General features: G+C 40.0%; 1 protein-coding gene across 2 annotated transcripts in view; it reads right to left on the minus strand.

Annotated features, from left to right (window-relative positions):
* The window catches only part of PhKgamma (phosphorylase kinase gamma), a 230,517-nt gene that overhangs the window by 72,475 nt on the left and 138,558 nt on the right, over positions 1–19,484 (minus strand). The gene's annotated exons all lie outside the window — the stretch shown is intronic.

Genomic DNA, 19,484 nt, shown 5'->3' on the forward strand with positions numbered 1-19,484 from the left:
TTTTGAAGAAGTTAGACGAAGAAAAGCAGAGACGAGAAAGGGTGATGGCCTGAGGAATAGCAGTCGAAAAGGATTGAAGGACGATTAGTGACCCCGTTATTATTTTTGTATTGTATTTCCACGGGAGCTACAGCAAATTTTCTCAGAGAGTAGGACTACGTCTGTGATTTCTATATGGGGGTACACTTTGTGAAAACCAAGAATGGAACATGTAACAAAATTATGAAAGAATTTGAACGTTAATAACTCAGCTGCCCCTGAACCAATTTAAATAATTTTATCACCAATCGATCAGAAATGTTTCTACGCATCTGTTAAATTTAGGACTTTATCATTTTTCAAAATTTCAATATTGAAAATTGCCCGAATGTTGAACTGTTGCTATGATAATTAAATCACCGATTGTCTGCGAAAAGCGATTTCCCTAACACAGATTTCATAGATGAATTCCAATTAAATTATTTAATCACCGCGTGGTGAGTGGTGGTGTTCTCCAGTACACATCATAAGGCTGCTTGCAAGTAGCGAGCTGCAGCCCACATGAGCATCCATAAAAGGAGGAAGAAGCCGCACCGCTATTGATCGGAATCAGTAGCTCTTTGTGAGTCGGTGTGGGCCATCCATGTCAAGCGCGTCATACTAAAGAGTATAAACAGAGAGAACCCCACTCAAATTCCTATTCCAACACAAAACACAAGCTCCTACTGCAGTTAAAAAATAAGATTTATCATATAAGACCACGTAGTCCTACGTCACCATTGCGTACAACCCCATAGGGCTGTCCTTTGTGGTTTTTTTTTTCTAATCTTGCTGATCTGGTCAAAACCATGCCCAGGATATGATTTGTAGTTCCTCAGCGAGCATCTCATTTTTACGCTGACAAGCTGTTCCGATGCTCCCATCATTCGACTCATCGTTGAGTCGCAGCACTGAACCTGACTATTGACCACGACCAATGCACATAAAAAATCGACTACATTCCAACATATTATATCTCAAATCGAAGGAATAAATTCCGTGCAAGCTCTACCACAAACCGGACTAGTTCATGTAAGTCTTCGTTAAGCGGACCGTCTGCAATTTGGACTTCTACATGCCTTTAGATTCAATTGAATAAACTGGATGAGTTGGTTAATTTTATATTTTCAAACTACTTACGCTAGTAGATCAACTTTCTGTGATGCGTTGCTGGTATAAGATCTATCACAGAACCCCACGAAATTTCAAACTAGGCGAACGAGATTTTTGATTAATCAAAGGAACACATTTTAGTTCTTTAGAAGACTCGGGTAGCGACCACCCCCGTTGTAAATTGTTATATTGTATTTCTTAAATCAAATGTTCATAGAGTATATTGTAATCCTTTTCCATTTGTCCTTCTCGTTTTCCTTTCTTTTTTCATTTCCCTCTTCTCTTTTCAAAACGCGAGTAATGTCACTATAGACATAAGCCACAATAGGCTGGGACAAGAGTTACTGCCCATGTCCCAACCGTCAGAGGAAAATAGACCATCACATAACCTTTCTAGCTTTGATGCTTCCAACGACCAACCAATCATATAATTACCAAAAACGGAACGTACGGTACGAGATGTCCACTTTTCATAAATTTATTGGATATTGATGCAAACAATTTAAACAGGCCCGAAGTTTTTTAGATCATCTTGCCCCTTAAATGCTGCACAGTAGGCCGCATCTTCAATGTGAAACATATATCAAATAGACAAGAAAAATAATGGAGGTATATCAATCATTTCCAGGATGCTTTCAAGAACTGGCTGTGTTGGTGTTAGATTAGATTAGATAAGAAAATATGATTTCAAGATCTAAAAACTTATATTGGTATTGATGCAATGAATTGTATCGTGTAAAGGCATTACAAATAACTAGCAACCTTCAGCTTCACCACTGTAATATACGAATGCTACAATTGTACAAAACTTACCCAGCTTTCAAAGCTCACAAACTTGTATGCCCTAAATAATGATAAATAAACTTTTGTGGTTCCTCAAACATCCAAAAATTACCCAACCAAATGCAATTACTCGAGGACCCTCCTTTGCTGCCCGGCCACACGAACAACGCCCAAATGGGAGTGGAGAACCCGTGTACAATAAAAAAAAAATGTCGTGCAAGTAACTACCCTCCGGAGGGGACCCATCAGGACGACGACAAGAGACAGCAGTGTCAATTACCCTCGCCATTCTTCGAAACGAAAGCCACCGAAAAAAATAAAATGGCACGCAAAGCCGAAACAGCACAAAAAACAATGTGTCAAAATGTTTCGGTTTTGATCATCGGACATAAATCCGATCCTATTGTGGGGTGGCAAAAGCGCGGGGTGAAGGAAGGGTTAAATTAGCACCGCCGGTTGAATTAATGTGTGAATCTTTTATGTATAGGGGAGAACAGTACATAACGCACCCCCGGGGTAAGACGCACTTTTTCAGTTTATTTTGAGTTTTTCTTGGAATTTTTAATCCAATTCTAGGATTTATCGTGCAGGATTTTGAGTTCAGATGCTATGCTAGAAGTGCTGCTTGATAAGACAACAAAAAAGTTACGTAAAAGCCATGAAAAACACAAATGAAAGTCAGCTGGTGCGTTCTGCCCAGGGGGTGCGTTGTATACCATTCTCCCCTACTTGTTCGACGGAAGAGTGACACCGACATTAAAGGGGAAGGAATTCAAGATCATACACTCCGGTTGAAAATTTGACATTTTCTTGTTATTCTCTTAGCGAACCGGGACCATGGTTGGAAGCACGGTGGGAGCAAATAAAAATTAATGAAAGATGGTCGTCGGTTGTCGTCGCCATGGCTACCGATCCAGGCAGTGGAAGGAACCGGCCTGCCGAGAGTTACGAAGCGAGTGCCGCCGGAGCGGAGTAGGGTAATGATGATGGGATGAAAGTAACCGAGACGAACAGAAGGCGAAAAATGAACTGATGAAATTTACATTCCTCAGTCAATTTAGTGTGGTCGGTTGGCTGTCGTCGTCGCTCGCTCTTTCAACGGATCAACTTGACTTGGGATGGACGCTGGAGAGCTGACTGGTTTTGGATTGAGGTGTTGTCACACAGTTATTTGAATGAGAAAAAGTGGTTTGGTAAAATTACGGACAACTAACTGGTAACCATCGCTGGTAAGTTTGTCCCCATTTTTGCCATGTGCAAGTGGGAGGATTGAGACCATCGCGTTTCGAAAGCACCGAACTCGTAAATGTCCTTCATCAACAAAGCACATCCACAAATCAAGGGGCTCATTAAAATCGTAGCACTGTTAACAGAGCAGTAAAGTTTCTATTTTCCAAAAACCCAACCAGCAGGGGCTTCCAAAACCGTTGTCGACGCCGTCGTTTTCGATATGGCACCAGCGGGACGGGACGACGACCGACGGCGGAACCCCAAATCATCACCATGCGATCGTCATCATCTCGCATTCTTTCCCCTCGGTTCGGATCCTCCTCTCTCTCTCTTACTCTCTCTTCCCGCAGCACATGCCATGAAAAGAAAAGACGAATATCCATTTTATCGCCCCACTGCAATCAGCTCCATTTCTTCTCTTCCGTCCGTTGTTGGTTCGGAACTCTACGGAGCGTACACTATATTATTCAATCATTAATCGATTAAATTGACATTTGTATGCAAATTCCGTCCATCTATATTCTGGGAATTTCTCCCGCGCCGGAGGGCTGGCTCGAGCTGAATATGATGTGTGGTATCGTCGTCGTCGTCGTCGTCATCGCCGTGCGGATTCTCTACCCTTGCTGGGAGGGGGCGGAAGATATACTTTATGGTGGTTTGATTCGGTTCTCTCTTTCTCTATCTCCGCTTGGGTCCCCTGTTTCGTTTGATATCGTTTGAAACGGTCACCCAAATACCCACTGGGGAGAACGAGATCTCGTGGAAGGTGGTTGGTGTGTGCCATTTATACGAGCTTGACGATCTTCGTGCATATTGTGGCAGGATGGATGGCTGTTTGGGCAGTGGGTCAGGGTTGGAACGTTTTGGTCGGTAGGGGCCTGCCCGACGTGGACAGATTAGAGAACCGCGAGTTTCTGTAAACGTCCGTACGATCATACTTTGTCTGTGATTTGTACATGGAGGCACACTTTGTGAAAACCGAGAATGGAACAAGTAACGAAACTATGAAAGATTTTGAACGTTAATAACTCAGCTGCTCCTGGACCAATTTCAATCATTTTATCACCAATCGACCAGAAATAGTTCTACGCATCGATAGCAAAACTTCTGACTGTTCAACAAGAAACTATTTTGAAAGTGGTATATGTAAAGCGTTGTCCAAAAGTGTCGAAATAACTAACAAATCCACCAATTACGTACATGCTTGCTGCTTCCCCAACACAGTCATCAGAGAGTCGTTAGTAGACGAAACAAGTCGAAGTGGCATTCGCCTCCGATCTTTGGGCGTGTGCGAATAGGGAGGATGCAATTGCGTATCATTTTGCACACTCATAGATTCATATTCAGAGTTGTAATCTTGTAACCAAACTTGGAGGCCTCCCTTAGCTCAGTCGGTAAAGGCACAGCTACAAAGCAAGACCATGCTGGAGGTGGCTGGGTTCAATTCCCGGTCCGGTCTAGTAATTTTTCGGGTTGGAAATTTTCTCGACTTCCCTGGGTATAGAAGTATGATTGGACTTGCCACACAATTATACCAATGCAAAAATGGTACAAGCATCGAAAGCTCTCAATTAATAACTGTGGAAGTGCATCTAGAACACTAAGTTGAGAGCACGCAATAAGCTAATATGCGATATGCAATAAGCTTGAAATGCGAAGAAGAAGAAGAAGAAACTTGGAGGCAGGCGTGCAAGTGATTCTCTTCATTGGCTTTCTGTTTCGTTAATAACTCGACACTGATATTCTGCGGCCTTCCAACCTGTCGCAGACACCAGTTCAACCCCTGTCCAGCAGTAGACGGGCCGAAACTCTTACGAGTGCCCAATCATTAAACCGTACAATATGGTTTTGTCCGGTCAAATTTGCTGATCCTGCTATCTACACGTCATCATCATCTTCCAAAGGCTTTAAGCCTTTTCAGGGCCACCAAGATTTTCCAAAAGAGTTAAATTTCTGAACATGTCCCAACTAAAATTCATATCAAAAGGTTCTTTTCAGGGCAATCATAGTCATACTAAAGAGTATAAACAGAGAGAACCCCACTCAAATTCCTATTCCTACACGAAACACAAGCTCCTGCTGCTGTTAACAAATAACATTTATTATATAAAACCACGTAGTCCTACGTTACCATTGCGTACAACCCCATAGGGCTGTCCCTTGTAGTTTTTGTTCAGATAGTTATACATTGGTCTAAAATATCTAAAACGCTGTCAAAGGCAGGGATGCCAGATTTGACGACATGTCATCATTTTGAATACATTTTCATTCCTGTAAAGACATTTTGTTTTCACCGACATTTCATATTTTGTGAACCTGTCATGATCATGGTTACTCCATGTGTAACGAGCTCCGGAAGCCGATTTATGTTTTGACGTAGGACTACGTCTTTGTGTTATATACTAGGGAGCAAATCAGAAAATGGTGTGACGAAATAATGTCAGGTTTTAAATGCTCATAAATTGGACATTTATGGATGGAATTTAATTCTTATCAAACCATTTGATCCAGATTTGATGTATTATTCGGTTGGTATAACGATTATAGTAGTGTATCATTAGTAAACTAGGGTAAGTGTGCCAGTTTTTTGCCCCAGTGGTTCCCTAATGGGTCCTATCTTATGTTAAATTTTTTGTATTTTTTTTCTAATTTAATTAAATGCAAGGTTAGAACATAGATTTTGCCATTTACATTCATTTAAAATTTGAGCTAGTCACTAGGGCCAAAAACTGGAGCACTAGTGCCATAACTGACACACTTACGCTATTGAAAATTGATCAAACTTTTTGGCCGAAATCGACCAATCACGTGCTGACTTGCTAAGACCAATGAATTTTTCGCTCGATACTGCTCAAACGGTTCCAAATTTGGTCCTGATGAGCCTCCCAAAATTTGAGCTCATTAAGTAAGAAACTGACTTGCCACAAACCATTTGATGTTTCTAATTAATGATTTCTGATTTCTATTTAGGTTCTTTACCAAGTAGCAAGATTTAAAGGCTTGGACTTGAGTCGTGACTTCATTCGCGGGATGAGCAGACTTTTGTCCAACCACTACTCGCTAGATGCTCATCTCAATAGAATAAATCTCGTGGACAGCAACATCTGTCGGTGTGGAAACGGTTACGACGACATCGATCACGCAGTTTGGCAATGTACGGATAATGACGCCGCCAGAGAGCGACTTTTGAATACCCTCGAGGCCCAAGGAAGACAACCCTACATTCCTATCAGAGACGTGTTGGGAACTCGCGATATCTGCTATATGCAGTCGGTTTATGTGTTTCTTCAAATGCCTACTATACGAATTTAATTCCATTGCCTTTTGTCTCTCTTTAATAATCGATGAGTCTCAACGTCGCCCACTGGTCACCATAGCCGGTCGAACTCCAGACGAAACTGGAACCACACTACCGTTCATACTGGCGACAACGCTCTGATTAGACAACGAAACCTTGCCCCCATGCTCCTCCCCTGATCCTATCCTTCGCCAATGTACCTCTCTAACCTCGGGTAAGGCGCGAGTATTCGGCCCAACTCCTACTAGAAATAGAATAAAGAGAATTTTGTTCCAAACTAAGAACAATGAACTATCGGCTCCGTAAAGCTAACGCGATTGAGCCTTTCAAATAAACGAACCAGTTAAAAAAAAGGTAGCAAGATTGGCTGCGCAATTCCAGGAGGATGCAAACTTGGCCCTTTGACGACCTGCTTTGCAATCGATATGGAATCACTTGAAGGGACCTTATTCGACTTGCAATTACACTGAAACCTCCGTTTACGAAGTCTTTTTTTACGCAGTGTTCAATTTACGTCCCTCTTTTTACGAAGTAAATCCCAAATAACGAGGTTTTTGTTTACGAAGTAAATCCCAAATAACGAGTTTTCTTTTTAAGAAGTAAATTCCAAATAACGAGTTTTTTTTGTGATTTTGGGAAACTGAGATATACTGTGAAATACCTAACAATATGGGTATTTTTGGAATCGGAGTGATGTGTAGGGACCGGAAATCGATGTCTGACGCCATTTTGAATTCCAAGATGGCGGCTTCCGGTTACAGAAAAACTTGGACATTCTGCCAAATACCCCACAATATGGGTATTTTTGGAATCAGAGTGACGTGTAGGGACCGGAAATCGATGTCTGACGCCATTTTGAAATCCAAGATGGCAGCTTCCGGTAACAGAAAAACTTGGATATTCTGCCAAATAAACCATAATATTGATATTTTTGGAATCGGAGTGACGTGTAGGGACCGGAAATCGATGTCTGACGCCATTTTGAAATCCAAGATGGGGGCTTCCGGTAACATAATAACTTCGAAATTCTGTCATATACCCCACAATATGGGTATTTTTGGAATCAGAGTGACGTGTAGGGACCGGAAATCGATGTCTGACGCCATTTTGAAATCCAAGATGGCGGCTTCCGGTAACATAATAACTTGGAAATTCTGTCAAATACCCCACAATATGGGTATTTTTGGAATCGGAGTGACGTGTAGGGACCGGAAATCAATGTCTGACGCCATTTTGAAATCCAAGATGGCGGCTTCCGGTAACATAATAACTTGGAAATTCTGTCAAATACCCCACAATATGGGTATTTTTGGAATCGGAGTGACGTGTAGGGACCGGAAATCAATGTCTGACGCCATTTTGAAATCCAAGATGGCGGCTTCCGGTTACATAAAAATTGGCAAATACCACCACGTCACCCCGATTCTTAAGATACCCATATTGTAGGCTATTTAACATTATTTTTATGTCTATATGTAAGTGAAAATCGCCATATTGAATTTCAAAATGGCGTCAGACATGGGTTTTCAGTCCTAATAAGTCACCCCGATTCCAAAAAAACCCATATTGTGGGGTATTTGACAGAATTTCCAAGTTTTTATGTTACCGGAAGCCGCCATCTTGGATTTCACAATGGTGTCAGACATCGATATCCGGTCCCTACACGTCGCTCCGATTCCAAAAATACTCATATTGTGGGGTATTTGGCAGAATGTCCAAGTTTTTCTGTAACCGGAAGCTGTCATCTTGGATTTCAAAATGGCGTCAGACAATGATTTCCGGTCCCTACACGTCACTCCGATTCCAAAAATACCCATATTGTGGGGTATTTGACAGAAATTCGAAGTTATTATGTTACCGGAAGCCGCCATCTTGGATTTAAAAATGGCGTCAGACATTGATTTCCGGTCCCTACACAACACTCCGATTCCAAAAATACCCATATTGAGGGGTATTTGACAGAATTTTGAAATTATTATGTTACCGGAAGCCGCCATATTGGATTTCAAAATGGCGTCAGATATTGATTTCCGGTCCCTACACCTCACCCTGATTCCAAAAATACCCATATTGTGGGGTATATGACATAATTTCCATGTTTTTATGCTACCGGAAGCCGCCATCTTGGATTTCAAAATGGCGTCAGACATTGATTTCCGGTCCCTACACGTCACTCCGATTCCAAAAATACCCATATTGTGGGGTATATGACAGAATTTCCATGTTTTTATGCTACCTGAAGCCGCCATCTTGGATTTCAAAATGGCATCAGACATTGATTTCCGGTCCCTACACGTCACTCCGATTCCAAAAATACCCATATTGTGGGGTATTTGACAATATTTTCAAAAACCTCTTTTTACGAAGTAAATCCCAAATAACGAGTTTTCTTTTTACGAAGTAAATCCCAAATAACGAGGTTTTTTTTTACGCACTAATTCGATTTACGAACCCCCGTTTTGGTTCGTAAATGGAGGTTTCAGTGTACTCCAGCAGCTAGTAAGTGTACTGATTTACGTATGTAGAACGTCTTTTAGTTAGTCGTCGAGGACATAAACTCATGATGGAACTTACAATCTTTACAGAAATGTGTAATGGATGAATTGAATGTGCATTGATCACACTGGATAAATACCGTCGACCATGGCCACTGGACCCCGTGGTAGTGCAATAAATTGCTTCATAAATTTTAATATATGACATAACTGGGGCTGTATCATTTCGCTGAAGAACATTTCGCCGAATTTTAATCACGAATCAAACTGAAAGAACTGGTCATAGAGTCATTCCTATAAATCAAAAATATTGTTTATTTAGAAAATAGCGAAATCAGTACAACCCGAAAGAACCGCTCATGTTCAAAAGAAGGAAGCATTACATTTGAATAGCTTGCCAGGTTGAAAAAATCAAACCTTCTTAATCTTTTATCGAGACTGATTACAAAATGTACTGAGCTTTGGGAAAAGTTCAAACCCGTAGAAAATGGCTTGCTCTTCGGCGCAATGACCCATTCGGCTAAATGACCTTTGGCGAAACGATCTTCGGTGGCATGTCCCGCTCCCAACATAACTAATAGAAACTATTACATTCACACCAATTCTTCCAAGACATTTGAAATCTTCATACTTCATACAACATGAACTATTAAACTATTGAGGAGCATTTTCTACGCACGGGGAGGGTGTCGGCTTAAGTTAGCAGAGTTCTACGAATTTCAGGGAAGTTTTGCGAACTTCAAGGATATTATGCAAACTCCCGCGAAGTTCTACAGACTTCAGGATTTCTGCAAACTTCCGGGAAGTTCTGTAAATTTCCAGAATGTTCTGCGATTTTCGAGAAGTTCTGCAAACATCCGGGAACTTCTGCGAACTGCAATAGACAATTTCTGAGAACAACTGAAATGTTCTGCAAACTTCAGGTGATTCCTGTTAATTTCAATAATTTCTATGAACTGTAGAGAAGTTCTGCGAATTTCAAAGAATTTCGAGACCTTCGAAATTCTAGGAATTTTTGTGAACTTCCGGGGCGCTCTGCAAATTTAAGGGAAGGTCTGTATGCTTCAGAAAAGTTTTGCAAATTTCAGAGACGATATACGAAATTTAAGGAATTTCTGCAAACTTTAAAGAATTTCTGCGAACTTTAGCTTGAAGCAATTTTGCTAACTTCAGAGAATTTCTGTGAACTTCAGAGAATTTCTGTGAACATTTGAATTTCTGTGAACATATTTTGCAATTGCATACTTCCGGAATGCTCTGCTTCAGGTTCTGCGAACTAGAAGGAAGTTTAACGAACTTTAGACAATTTCTGAGAACATCCGAAATGTTCTGCAAACTTCAGGCAATTCCTATTAATTTCATTAATTTCTTCGAACTGCAGAGAAGTTCTGCGAATTTCAAAGAATTTCTGCAGACCTTCGAAATTCTAGGAATTTCTGCGAACTTCCGGGGCACTCTGCAAATTTAAGGGAAGGTCTGTTTGCTTCAGAAAAGTTTTGCAAATTTCAGAGACGATATACGAAATTTAAGGAATTCTGCAAACTTTAAAGAATTTCTGCGAACTTCAGCTTGAGGCAATTTTGCTAACTTCAGAGAATTTCTGAAAACTTCAGAGAATTTCTGTGAACTTTAGAATTTCTGTGAACATATTTTGCATACTTCCGGAATGCTCTGTAACCTTCAGGGTATTTTTGAAACTCCGAGGAATTTCATCAAACTTAATAGAATTTCTGTGAAAAAAAAATGTGAACTTCAGGAAAGTTCTGCGAACTGCAAGGATAACTTTAGATAATTTCTGAGAACAACCGAAATGTTCTGCAAACTTCAGGCAATTCCTGTTAATTTCAATAATTTTTACCAATTGCAGAGAAGTTCTGCGAATTTCAAAGAATTTCTGAAAACCTTCGAAATTCTAGGAATTTCTGGGAACTCCCGGGGTGCTCTGCAAATTTAAGGAAAGGTCTGTGTGCTTCAGAAAAATTTTGCGAGACTATATAAGAAATTTAAGGAATTTCTGCAAACTTCACGGAACATTTCGCGAATTTCAGATAATTTCTGGAATACTTCAGAGAATTTCTGAAACTTCAGAGAATTTCTGTGAAGGTCAGATTTTCTGTGAACATCAGATTTTCTGTGAACATATTGTGCATACTTCCGGGATGCTCTTCAAGGAATTTTTGCGAACTCCGAGGAATTTCTGCAAACTTAATAGATTTTATGTGAAAAATATGAACTTCAGGAAAGTTCTGCGAACTGCAAAGAAGTTCTACAAACTTTAGATAATTTCTGAGAACAACCGAAATGTTCTGCAAACTTCAGGCAATTCCTGTTAATTTCAATAATTTGTATGAACTGCAGAGAAGTTCTGCGAATTTCAGAAAATTTCTGCAAACCTTCGAAATTCGAGGAATTTCTGCGAACTTCCGGGGTGTTCTGCAAATTTAAGGGAAGGTGTGTGTGCTTCAGAAAAGTTTTGCGAATTTCAGAGACGATATACGAAATTTATGGAATTTCTGCGAATTTCTGCGAACTTCAGCTTGAAGCAATTTCTGAAAACTTCAGAGAATTTCTGTGACCATCAGAATTTCTGTGATCATATTCTGCATACTTCCGGGATACTCTGTAACCTTCGGGGAATTTTAACGAACTCCGAGGAATTTCAGCAAACTTAATAGATTTTCTGTGAAAAAAAATGTGAATGAAGTTCAAAAGTTCTGCGCACTGCAAAGAAATTCTACGAAATGTTGGGAACTTCTGCGAACTTCAGGGAATTACTGCAAACATTAAAGAACTTCTACGAACTTCAGGCAACTTGAGGGAATTTCTCAAACTTCATTGAATTATTGAGAACTTTAGGGAATTTCAGTGATCTTCAAGGAATTTCTGCAAACTTCAGAGATGTCCTGCAAACTTAAAGGATGCTCTGCAAACTTCCGAGCATTTCTGCGAACTTCAGGAAATTTTTGCAAACGTCGTAGAATTTCTTCGAACTTCAAAGAATTTCTGCAAACTTCAGGGAACATGAGGCAATTTCTACGAACTCCAGAGAATGTCTGTGAACAACAGAGAATTTCTGCGAATTGGATAGATGTTCTGCAAACTTGAACTCCAGGAAAGTTCATCGAACTGCAGATAAGTTCTACGAAATTTAGGGAATTTCTGTGAACATTGGGGAATTCCACAAACATTAAAAAATTTATGTGAACTTCAGGGAGGTTAAGGCTATTTCTCGAACTTCAAAGAATTTCTGAAAACTTCAGGGAATTTCTGAGAACTACAAAGAATTTCTGTAAAGGTCAGAGAATTACTGTAAACATCGGAATTTCTGTGAACATATCCTGCATACTTCCGTGATACTCTCTAAGCTTCAGGGAATGTTTGCGAACTTCGAGGAATTTCTGCAAACTTTATATAATTTCTGTGAAAAAAATATCTGTTAACTTCAGGAAAGTTCTGCGAACTGCAAAGAAGTTCTACGAAATTTTGGGAACTTCTGCGAACTTCAGAGAATTACTGCGAACATTAAAGAATTTCTGTGAAATTCAGGGAACTTGAGCCAATTTCGCAAACTTCATTGAATTATTGAGAACTTTAGAGAATTTCAGCGATATTCAAGGAATTTTTGCAAACTTCAGAGATGTGCTGCAAGCTTGAAGGATGCTCTGCAAAATTCCTGGCATTCTATGAACTTCAGGAAATTTTTGCAAACTTCGTAGAATTGCTGCGAACTTCAAAGAATGTCGGCAAACTTCACGGAACATGAGGCAATTTCTACGAACTCCAGAGAATGTCTGTGAACTTCAGAGAAATTCTGCGAATTTGAAAGATATTCTGCAAACTTCGGAAAATGTTTGCATATATTAGGGAATTTCGACGAGGTTCAAAAAATGCCTGTGAACTCCAGGGAAGTTCATTGAACCGCAGAGAAGTTCTACGAAATTTAGGGAATTTCTGTGAACATTGGGGAAGCCCACAAACACAAAAAATCTGCGAACTTCAGGGAGCTTGAGCCTATTTCTCAAACTTCAAAGAACCTCTGAAAACTTCTGGGAATTTCTGAGAACTATAAAGAATTTCTGTAAACGTCAGAGAATTACTGTGAACATCAGAATTTCTGTGAAAATATTGTGCATACTTCCGGGATAGTCTGTAACCTTCAGGAAATGTTTGCAAACTTCGAGGAATTTCTGCAAACTTAATAGAATTTCTGTAAAAAAAAAATCAGTGAACTTCAGGAAAGTTCTGTGAACCGCAAAGAAGTTCTGCGAAATTTTGGGAATTTCTGTGAACTTCAGGGTATTACTGCAAACATAAAAGAACTTCTACGAACTTCAGGGCACTTCATTGAATTATCGAGAAATTAAGAGAATTTTTTGCGATCTTCGAGGAATTTCTGCTAACTTCAGAGATGTCCTGCAAACTTGAAGGATGCTCTGCAAACTTCCGGGCATTTTTGAGAACTTCAGTAAAATTTTGCAAACTTCCTAGAATTTATGCAAACTTCACGGAACATGAGGCAATTTCTACGAACTCGAGATAATGTCTGTGAACTTCAGAGAATTTCTGCGGATTTGAAAGATGTTCTGCAAACTTCGGAGAATTTTTGCATATTTCAGGGAATTTTTACGAAGTTCAAAAAATGCTTGCGAACTCAAAGAAAATTCTGCGAACTGCAGAGAAGTTCTACGAAATTTAGGGAATTTCTATGAACATGCAGGAAATTTGAAGCAGTCAAGACGAAACATGAGATCGATCCAACTAGTCTTCACACGGCACTATGCAACGATTTTGACAGTTAAATGCGGTTACTGAAGTGTCTGCATGAAGCTAATATCTATCAAACATTGTGAAAATGAGCAAAAGAGAGAAGAGGATTCAGAGGACGTTAAGGACAACAGAAGAAAACAGAGGATGATGGAGAAGAAACATTCAAAGTGGGAGCAGAAGAAGACATAAATGGAGAATAAGATGAAGAAAGCGGGGCAGAAGATCAAGCGAAGAATGAAGGAAAATCCAGAAGACGAAGGAGAAGAATTGCCGCTGCCTAAGGGCAAAAATGGAAGCTGATGAAGATGACAGAAGATGATGCGAAGAAAGCAGAAGAAAATGGAGAAGAAGATGGTGATGCAGAGGAAGAAGTATAGCGCGTAGCCAAACGATAAGGGGTGAAAGAAGACGGAAAGGTGAATACAGGTGCAAATACGGATGAAGAAGATGGCGATAAAGAAGGTGAAACCGGGTATCAAAAGAAGATTGAAGCTGATGGAAATCCAAGAAGCAGAAAATATGAGATGACGAAGGGAATTAGCAGCAGGCGGAGAGGAAGAAAATTGAATATAATATGATGGTGAAGAAATTAATGAAATAGAGAAGAAAACAAAACGTACAAAGAATTCAATCTAAAGTAATGAAAATCTAATGGAACGAAGCAAGGAAAAGAAGATACAGCAGTAGCAGAAGCGATGAAATCTGGACCGGAGCAGTAAAGAAGCTAAGTGTGAACTTAACAATTAACACTAACACCACATCATAAACCACACTGTACACCAGTGTTGGCTAAAATCAAGATCAGAAAATCAAAATAAGCAATCTTTCAAGATCAATATCACCTAAAATCACAGGCACCAATATCACAAGCCATCATCACCACGAAAATCACACGTTATTTTCGACCAATGTCAGTCGTGATTCTCGATTCCCAAAATCAACCAGCGTCAATATCAATTAAGATCAAAATCAACGAAAATCATAGGATTAGAAGATATGTTAAATTCTAGTGTTTGGGGCATTCCGAAATTCAAGTCAACATTTCGGATGAAATTGAAATAGTGGATTTCAACTCAAGATGGTTTCCAAAAATCCAAGATGGCGGGGAAAAATCCAATATGGCGGCCCCCGAACAGGGATTATGCATCTAAACCCATGCAATATGGGTATCTACGGAATGAGCTCGATGAGGGGAAGTGGAAAATTGACATCCGCCGCCATTTTGGAATCCAAGATGGTGGACCAAAATCCAATATGGCGGCCCCCGGACAGGGAATATTCTTCCAAACCCATGCAATATGGGTATCTACGGAATGGGCTTGATGAGGGGAAGTGGAAAATTGATATCCGCCGCCATTTTGGAATTCAAGATAGCGGACCAGAATCCAATATGCCGGCCCCATGGACAGTTAATATGCATCTAAACTCATGCAATATGGGTATCTCCGTAATGGTCTCGATGAGGGGAAGTGGAAAATTGACCACCGCCGCCATATTGGAATCCAAGATGGCGGACCAAAATCTAATATGGTGGCCCCCAGACAGGGAATATGCATCTAAACCCATGCAATATGGGTATCTGCGGAAAGGGCTCGATAAGTGGAAGTGGAAAATTGACATCGGCCGCCATTTTGGAATTCAAGATGGTGGACCAAAATCCAATATATCCATTTTTTTAAAGACGCGAATGCATCAGCAGGTGGAAAATCACGGTGTAGACAGAAAAATCACGGTATGTACTTTATTATTGCCAGCACTGTAGATTTAGGTATGAATGAAGATACGGACCCTTTTTCCCAAGGACACCAAAACATGCCCACCAGTTATCATGTTTTCTCTTCGATTTTAACATCAAAATGACAACATTCAGAAGATCTGTCTTTGACATATTAGGTTACAGAATCAAAATAACACTACACAGAACATCGAACAAAGGAGGCACCGACTTGTGGAAATATCGACTTACGGAGTGTACACGGTGAAAAATAAGTGCCCAAAATTGAGTTCCTTTCACCCTTCTCGTGGCTTCCTTGGGGATAGGTAAAATTGAGCAAACATATAACTCAATTTTGGGTAATTTCTTTTGAGAATCCAATGGGTGAATACTACCGAATTAATTGATCGAATAAAGAGGTAAAAGTTACCCAACGTTGGGAAGAAAATACCTTAAATATGAATAATCGTAATAAATATTAAAAGGCACGCATATAATTGTCAAACAATTTTATTTGCAATATCAGAAAACACCTACAAACTTCACATAGCTACCCGTATCCAACTTCTTTTTCATATTCTCTATCGTTTTCGCCTAGTCCAGGTTGAGTACCGGCAATTTAACACAGTTCACATTTTTTTATTCTTAACTATCGCTAATAATTCAACACGAAAGGGAAAGACTTCTGAAACCCGTCGAGCAAACGAAATTCCGAGCTGTTGAAAACACAAGCGACACACCAACTGATGCAGAGTGACAGAAGTGATTGCAGTGCCAAGGAGGAGGAGGAGGAGAGTTTCCCCTTCCCGATGCTATTGTTGGTTTGCATTTGGCAAGCATCGATTCGCGAGAAAAGGGCATTACAAGCTAATCTAGGCCCTTTTCAAATATTACGTGCGATTTATGTGATATCAATTAAATTCCTTTAAATTTCCGGACACAACCGAACGGAATCCAATCCAACGGAATTCAAAGTTCTCTTCACCCCGGCAAGCTCGCTCGTAAAGTGGAAAGATGAATGACATCACGCGGTTTTTGACGACCGCAGAATCGTGGCTGCACCGTGTCGCGGGAAGGAGGAAACGAAACGGACACAGAAAACGTATAAAATATCATAAAATTCCAACCACACCGGGCAACCCGTGATCGTCAGCCAATCTTTTTGTTTTACAGTTAACTAATGATGTTGTGATTTTGCACTCCGGGTTTTATTAGATTTTCGCGTTTCAGATTCTTCGTTCCGTGGGAGGTCTACGAGACTACCAGTCAATCTATTAATGAGACCCCATTTCGGACCCTGCTTCCGTTCGTGTTCTATTAGAAAACTGGTGACAGATGGATTTTCGTTCTCATAGCATCGAAACAGGAAGTCATTTTTTTCCGGCTTGTTGCTTGTTCCAGAATCGAAGAAGCACAGAACTTTACTTTAACCTACAATTTTGGGCAATGTCGATGCACAGGAGGTGCCACTTTCCCGCAGGGCACAAACCTATAATTTAGAGACCAAGAAGTTTCAGGTCCGGTAGACACGATATGAAGTCCGGTAATCGAAAGGAACAAAATCCCCCACTCCCGTCTCCGTATGTAATCACGTTGGAACATTGTATTTTTGTTTTTTGCTTTATTTGGCCGCGCGAAACCATCGAAATAAAAACCCGCCGTTCTTCAGCCCGAGGTTGACTCTCTGTCATCATCTCGGCTGCCGGCCGGTTACCGCTGCTGCTGAATGCCCCGCGAGAGATCCAGTGACCCGTTACAACTAGGGATCCAGGGGCGTGCTTGGGGTAAACCTTGAAAATTTTGCAGCTTGGAATTTGGATGGATTACATTTGGTCGATTAGTGGATGCTTATTTAAAAATTGAAAGGGTAAATACTGAAATATATTAAGCACAGGATCATGAAACGTGGTTAAATATTGACAAAATGGACATCAAAAATAAGTCATTTGATAAAGTTTCATAGGCGCACCCAATAGGAGAGTCCAATAGAAACTAAGCGATCGTTTCAGTCTCTGGTGGAGAATAGGGAAATCCTCAAAAGAGTGATGAGCAGGCATGGAAAATCAGTTACATTCATTCGCCTCTAATTTTTTTTCGATAAAATGGTTTATGTCTCATTTGGAGGTTTTAATATTAGCTACAACTTTTTCCAGTGACTCAAATTTTTATCTCTTATGCATTACGAACTACAGAGGGCCAAACTTGTTCTTGTTTTTCAGTGAATGTAATTGTCATTCAATGAAAAACAATGGTGGGTTTTCTTCGCTCTGGTTAATCACGCAGAAGAGATACAGATTTGAATTATTTACAAAAGTTACATGCTTTCCAGTGTCAGGTACTCTAATTTGAAGTCTGTGAGAGGGAAATCGCAAATAGAGTGTCATCAAAATACATGGCATGTTGAGAGATTGAGCTCGTGAGCAAATTTGAAATTTTTGGCTCTCTGGGGACTGGTACTAAAGCGGGTAAAACTGTATGGGGAAAATCATTTGTTTTTAATTGTAGCTTGTTTAACAACTATTTCCAGGAAATAATTGAACGACAAAGTCCATGAATGATTTCTTTCTGATGTCTTTCACTTATTTTGACCTGAACATGTATCGAAAGCGAATTTTCCCCACTTCCCTCAATTGTTATCTGCAGATTTTCATTACTTCCTACCAGCGGAACAGCACCATCTCTGTGGAAAATAGCCTGACGATATCCCGTCACACTTTTTTTTAATTTGCACCCCAGTATAGTCCACAAAGACGGTGAGTTAATTCTGAGCTGAAATCTTTACCATAATATAAGTCTTATCCATCTAAACAACTTTGTCGAAGACGGGAACCATCCATATGAGCAGGATCTGTAGAAAGTGTTTTATGATGTGTATGTAAGTGGCGCAACTTGGTCATTTTCGTATTATCGCCATCTAGTAAGTGTATTCTGTGATACACTATCCATAGCTTTGAAGACCTTTTATTCTTGAATATTTTTGCAGAACGAAGCAGCATCCTATTTGATTGGGATCTCGTGATATAAACATCTCTAACATCAAAATATGCCCCTTTATAAGTATATGCTTACAATTACCCCTTTCCAATGAGAGATCTGCCCTCTAAAATAAACTTTGATAGTTTAAACTGGAAGTACATTAAGTTTACTTTTCAAAACAATTCAGAAATCCATTGCACCTTCTCTGTGACAATGACAATTTGAAGTTGGGGTCAAATTGACCTCAACGTACAGACAACGTTAGTTTTTTTTATCACAGACGAAGAGCTAAAGAGAAGTTTACCGCTCCGAAAAAAATAAATACGTTTTAATTTTGCTAAAAAGTCAATATTTTTTTTTTTTTCAATTTTCTAATTAACGTTGGAATCAAAACACCACAGAACATCGACCGTTCGGTTTTACTTAGGGGGCAAAGCTTTTTCATGATCATATAGGAAAGAATGTTTTCATATAAATTTTCTCAAGAGTTCAAGGAAAAAAACTGATTTTCTTGGAATTTTTATATTTTTTCCCAATAATTTTTTGAGAAAAATGTTCCAAAATTTTACTGAATCAAGCTAAGAGTTTATAGAATAACAGTAGGCATTGGTTGTCAGGATAAGTTCATTTGTTTACATCATGGGTTCATCGAAGCAAGCACGTCGCGATTCGATCTTGCACGCTCGAAACGATAATCCCAGTCTATCCGCTCCTCGCAGTTTTCGATCAAATTCCTGGGCTGGCTCGGTTGACCGGAAGAATGTAAAATCAAAAAGAAGTCGAAATTCCCTAAAAAGTTCCTTATGGCAAGCAATCTGCCGTTGTGGGCTGAAAAGCGAAACTTTCGTTACTTCTGGGACCATGACCCAGCAAATTCACCAGGAGGAGTGCCTACTGCCTTTTCTGGAGCAGCATGAGGTGGATTGCCTATTCTGGCCGGACTTGGCAAGCTGCCACTACTCAAATTCTACCAAACAGTAGTACAGCGAAAATGGTGCCACAGTTCTTCCCAAGCAGATGAATCCGGCTAATACTCCGGAACTAAGGTCAATTGGCGAATAATTGTCAAGTGTGAGGCACATACTGAAGA

This window comes from Ochlerotatus camptorhynchus, unplaced genomic scaffold (assembly GCF_037179485.1).
Source record: "Ochlerotatus camptorhynchus isolate MF236.1 unplaced genomic scaffold, CSIRO-AGI_Acam_v1.1 ptg000370l, whole genome shotgun sequence".
Taxonomy (NCBI): domain Eukaryota; kingdom Metazoa; phylum Arthropoda; class Insecta; order Diptera; family Culicidae; genus Ochlerotatus; species Ochlerotatus camptorhynchus.